This window comes from Trachurus trachurus (genome assembly GCF_905171665.1).
Source record: "Trachurus trachurus genome assembly, chromosome: 13".
In the NCBI taxonomy this organism is placed as follows: Eukaryota; Metazoa; Chordata; class Actinopteri; order Carangiformes; family Carangidae; genus Trachurus; species Trachurus trachurus.
Window position 1 is genome coordinate 21,972,164 of NC_139892.1, and position 6,246 is coordinate 21,978,409.

General features: G+C 38.6%; 1 pseudogene across 1 annotated transcript; it reads left to right on the forward strand.

Annotated features, from left to right (window-relative positions):
• Positions 1–2,237: 2,237 nt before the first annotated feature.
• Positions 2,238–3,049, forward strand: LOC310996262 (olfactory receptor 10A6-like; annotated as a pseudogene). The gene has a single exon. The product of its transcript is annotated as an olfactory receptor 10A6-like (transcript).
• The last annotated feature ends 3,197 nt before the right edge of the window (positions 3,050–6,246 follow it).

Here is a 6,246-nt window from a genome sequence, read left to right on the forward strand (position 1 = left end):
TTTTGGTGCACATGGAGGCAAATGATTATTTTGGTTCCTCATTAGTTCATCAGTAACTACTGTAATGTTTGTGTACCTTACACAAAAATAGTAACTAATGATTCAGTAATGATTCAGTACTTATTACCTACTCATTTTGATGTCTCACTTTACTATAAGGTACACAAAAAGAGTAACTAATGATTCAGTAATGATTCAGTACTCATTACCTAGTCATTTTGATGTCTCACTTTACTATAAGGTACACAAAAAGGGTAACTAATGATTCAGTACTCATTACCTACTCAATTTGATTTCTCACTTTACTATAAGGTACACAAAAAGGGTAACTAATGACTAAGTAATGATTCAGTACTCATTACCTACTCATTTTGATGTCTCACTTTACCTTAAGGTACACAAAAAGGGTAACTAATGATTAAGTAATAGTTAGTTCCTCAGTAATTTGATTAGGAGTTACTGAATAAATCACCATTAACTAATACTGAGTTCCTCATTCATTCCAAATTTGTTTCATAGTAAATAACTACTCTAAATTTTGTGCACCTCAAACAACTTTACTGTGAACCACGGTGTGATCAGTATACAGTACTACACAGCCCCATGATACATTCATTTAGCCTACCAAACATGTGACAAACTATCATATTTATTTCAAAGGCAAAATGGATGGTCATATTGATGTGTATGTGGTCTGAAATTAATGAATAAAATCTTCTAAAGAATCCTGCTGTCTGTGATTTTTTTAAGGAACTACTAATGTAAAGATGAAGATGAAGAAATGAAAAACCACTCATTATGTGTCACTTTAGGTCATAAAGGTTAACTACTGGACATGTTATTGAGTAATGATTCTGTACTGATGAAGTAACTAGTTCGCTAATCATCAAGTTGTGATTAACTTTCTATGAAATTATATCATGAGTTAATGAAGAACTGATCATTAATAGTTCCTCATTAGTTCCTCATTAACTACTCCTCGGAAATTTGATCAGGGGTTCCTGAAGAACTGACCATTAACTAATAGTTAGTTAATCATTAGTTCCTCAGTAACTACTGTAATTTTGTGTATCTCATTTCCCTAACTAACTACTCATTAGTTCCTCAGTAACTACTCCTCTGAAATTTGATCAGGGGTTCCTGAAGAACTGACCATTAACTAATAGTTAATTAATCAGTAGTTCCTCAGTAACTACTGTAATTTTGTGTAGCTTAGTTCCTCAGTAACTACTGTAATTTTGTGTAGCTTAGTTCCTCACTAACTACTCATTAGTTCCTCATTAGTTCTTCATTAGTTACTCATTAACTACTCTAATTTTGTGTACCTTAGTGTAAAGTGTTACCAATATTTTTTTATCTGCCGGTCATAAACAGAGCTGCGTCGGACACTTCGCCGCTCTAAATAGCAATATAGCCTAACTTAAGTTATATCCACCTTCGGTCGTTACATGCTATAGAATTAGAAATAAAATGTCATGTTGACTGATTGTAAAACATTTATTTATTAATGTAAATGTAAATGATTTTTGTACATACAGAGCCCATGTAAATGATTTTTGTACATACAGCCCCGAAGCTTCACTTTTCATTCAAACTAATGTTGCTAATACAGTTGTTAGATTTCATCTATTAGAACAACATTTATCTCATAAAATATAATTTAACTAGCCGGCGGTAACCCTCTAAAACCTGCGGGTACGTTAATCAGCGATCGTCGTCACGGACGTCAGGCGGCCGACCAGCTCTGCAGCCTGGGAAGGGTGACTGGCTGCTCCCGGGGGGCTGCTCACACAGGCGGAGCTTCACTGATCCGAAAAAAGTCGGAGTAAATGTCCAAACAGGCGTCATTTGGATAAACTAACCGCACATTAAGGATCGAAACGGTTACTTTCCCTCATGAAAAAATATTTAAAAAGTGACATATTAACAGTGCTACCACGGTAACTTTTTTAGCTGCTGTGATTTAGCAGCTTTTAGCTGCTTTAGCTACACCGGCCGCAATGCATTCTGGGAACCACAAGCACTACACTAGTCTCACACACGCCCACAGCGCCCCCTGCTGCATATCTGCTGTAGAGCATTAATGTCTATGCCAATCCACGGCTTTATTACAGCACCGGGCTTTTGAAAAAAGAAAAAAAAGGAAAAGGCGAATACTCGACTATGACTCACAGCGTCGAATAGTGGTTTTGATAGTCGAATATTCGAATATTCGACTATTCGGTGAAACCCCTAGTATGAACAGGAGTTTACATGAGCCCATGTACCTGTTTCTATGCAGCCTGTTTGTAAATGAACTGTATGGTAGTACAGGGCTGTTTCCATTACTGTTGGTTCAGATCCTCTCTGACATCCACACTGTGTCTGCTTCATTTTGCTTCTTGCAGATTTACTGTGTTTTTTCATATGGAGGAGTAGAATTCTTAAACTTAGCTGCTATGTCTTATGACAGATACCTTGCTATCTGTCATCCTTTACAATACAACACACATATATGACATCTAACAAAGCAGTTCTCTTTATCGCTGTAATATGGTTGTACCCTTTTATGAAACCTTTAATCACTTTATCCTTAAGCATCCGTTTGCCTCTTTGTGGAAACATCATCGACAGTTTGTGTTGTCATAACTACCTTATAGTGAAGTTGGCCTGTTCTGAAATTGTGGTGAATAATATCTATGGACTGTTTGGCGTCGTTCTCACCATCATAGTTCCTCTGGTTCCAATTGTCTTCTCTTACTTGAAGATCCTCAGAGTGTGTTTTTCTGGCTCTAAACAGACCAGACAGAAAGCTGTCAGTACCTGCACACCTCACCTTGTTTCTCTGCTCAACTTTTCTTTTGGTTGCTTCTTTGATATAGTGCAGAGCAGGTTTGATATGACCAGTGTTCCCAGTGTGCTGCGGATTATCCTGTCTCTGTATTTCCTCATCATTCAACCACTTCTGATTCCTATCATGTACGGACTGCAAATGTCTAAATTAAGACAAACATACAAACATCTCTTCTGCAAAATGTCACCTGGGCCCAGTATTTCAAACGTGATCTGACAGGATTATCCTGGTCGGATTGGATTAAATCTAGATCTGATCTGAAAACTGGGTATTTCAACACAGATCCAGAGAATCCTGATCCTGAAGATCAGGGTTTCAGCTCTGGTAATCCAATCCTCCCTTGAATCCAGATAAAAGGCTGATTTGGGTATTTCAAAAGTTAAGTCAGATATCAGGATCAACTTGATACCAAAATTTCAGGATCATTCTGATCCCACCTCAGAGTAGGGATGGGCATTTCGACTAATTTACTAATCGTGTAACCGAAGCTGGTACTAATCGGGTAATCGAGTACTGTAATAAAAAATAAAATGACGTCATGTCTGACGGACAGAGCGCAGCCGGTGCATAAATGCGCTCTGTCCGTCAGACAGTCCGCATTACTGACACACAGCGTCGTCACACACAATGTCAGGTGGATAATAAGAGTAGAGACTGGAGTTTAAGATGCACATACGAGGCAGATGTGCATCTTTATGCCGGGGAATAAATGCGCTGCATGCGCTCTGAGCGCTGAGTGCAGCGCTGAGTGCAGCGCATTTATGCCGCGGCTGCCACGGAGGAGAAAACTTTTTTTTTCTTTTCTTTTTTAAATCATTAGCGGTGCTTATTTATTAGTCCACACTACACATGTTGGTGCCTTCGGTCCTCTCTGCCTCGCATCGTTTCAGGAAATAACAGGGAAGGTTTCAGAGTGTTTGTAAAGTGAAAGTATATTTTCTACCAGACTTGAGACCTGTCGTCTCCCTCCCGACGGCGTACGTCGCCGAGGGAGGGAGGGAGAATTATTGTAAAAGGTTTGAAAGTCCGAGGCTCGATCCAAAAACGCTTTTACACAGCAGAAAATCACGTTGCTTGATCCGAAACTGTTTAACACTACAAAAAGCCGAACCAGGGCATGATAATGTAGTCTGATCCGACACTAGATTGCGCTCTGACGTGCCGTTTTTTTTAATCCTCGGGTACCCGAGTAATAAATTTCATAACCGAGTAGCAGATTGCTACTCGAGTACTCGAGTACCCGGGTAACCGTGCACATCCCTACCTCAGAGGTGGATTTGACTTGGATTGACAAAGTCTCAGCTCCACTTTCCTTGATTTTGTTACTCAATATGTTCATTACACTTAATCTAAATTGTTAGTGTTTAAGTTTTAACAAATAATTGAAGTAATTGAAGAAATTTAAAACATAGCAAAAAATATTGTTTGGCCATACATCCTGAAACTGCTGTATTTATTAATTTAAATCACATTCAAGCACTTTCCAAGCATTTACAAGGCATATTTTCATGCTTCTGATTTAATGAAGACAAATTTGACTTCAAAATAAACTTGAAAATGCATTTTTACAATGCTTGTAAAGTGAATATTTAAAAACATGCAGTAGCTAATGTATTTCAAAACGTGTTTGTATACAAACTGATTATTTTACTTCATCAAATGAAATGTTATTGTGCGATAAATGAACATACGGTAATCATGTTTAGTGAGAGGCTATAGGCTACATAAGGAAGACAAATTAAGAGGAAAGTGTTTCTAATCGGGTCACTGACCAAGCTATAGGCTTATGCTATGAAAAATAATGCAATCACAATTTCAAGCAGTTTCAATGGCTTTATTTCAAGTACAGTTTCCAAGGATTCCAAGGATTTCCAAGACTCTTGTTGCACTGTTGTCCTTATTAGCAGTGGTATTGCTGAGTGGTCTATGGCTGTGAGTGGGCTCTGAAAGTAAAAAGAGATGTATATGAGTATATCTTTGTCATAGTCAGAAATAAACAATAGTCACAGAAATGGTCAAAAACATGATATCACCAGCATTACTGACACTTCTGAATGAACTGTATTGTTCACGTGCTGTGTAAGTTAATGTTACGTTTCCTAATTAACTTACTGCAGCAGCCTGGTCTGTACACAGCACAGGTAGCCTGCTTTAAAAAGAAATAAAGTCCCCTGCATAACGTTAATAAACTCTGAACAGGTTGGTGTAAGTGTAAAACAGTTAAGGTATGATGTACGTCAGATTAATTCCCTTGTAAATTAAACCAAAGTCCGCAAAATTGATCAACATAGCAGCTACGTCGCTAGCCCGCTAGCTCCTTAACACACAAGTCAATGGAGCCGAGTTAGCTCCCGTTAGCACGGCCGTGGATCAATTAGGGATCGTTACGCTCTCGTTTCAAGTAGGTGACAAATCAAATAGTTGGCTTGCATGATGTGTTGGTTGGCGTTCGTATGCTCTTAAAACCGCTACACATTAGATGGCAGTAAACTTACACTTTTGACGTGAAAGTCGCGCTCCCAGCTGCTCCTTTGGTGAAGTAGTCCGCCATGTTTCAGATCCGGAGGCGGAGACTTGAGATTTGGAAATCCGTATCCGGCCAGGTATGGATCAAGGTGATCCACCCTGCCAGTGTTTTGAAATACTCAGATAAAGCCAGCAGGATCACCGTGATCCATGACTGAGAAAAGGAGGATTTCATTATCCGGATTATTCTGATCCAGATTACAAGTTTTGAAATACTGGGCCCTGGTAATAGAGACACTGTGTAGATAAATAAAGTATTACTGGCTCACCCTGAAATCTGATGATTAAAAACATGCTGTTGAGTATGAGAAAACCTGAATGTTGAAATGTTAAAACCATCTACTGTGTCTGATCTAAATTTACAGATGAAATCAGGCAACAGATAAATAAGTCTGGCAGACTTGCGGAAACATCAATGCAAAGGTTCCTTAGGTTCCTAAAGTTCTCTCCAGAAGAAAATTACTTCTTGGTTCTCAGCCTGAGACCAATTTACTGGATGGTATGTGTGTCTTTGATAGGTTTCAGAGATCCCAGCTTGTTGTGACATTATTACTGACTGTAAATGACCTTTAATATGAGCATAGTATTTTTATAAATGTGTTTTTATGTTTACTTAGTAACATTCTTTAAAGCCAGGCTTTTATTTTTTATACATTAAGCAGACGGATATTCAGGGCTTTTATTTTGAAAGCGTCTCGCCGAGACCTCGTACACATCCGGTGCTTCGGAGTTTACCGGCAGAAGGAAAAGTGTGTCTGCAAGGCTAAAAGAGTGTCTTCAATGCTAAAAGCAAGCAAAGTGTGTCTAACCCACATGAAACGCCCTAGCACCTGGCTAATAAGGGGCACAAGGTTTGTTTTGTTACCATTTCATGCTATATTTATGTC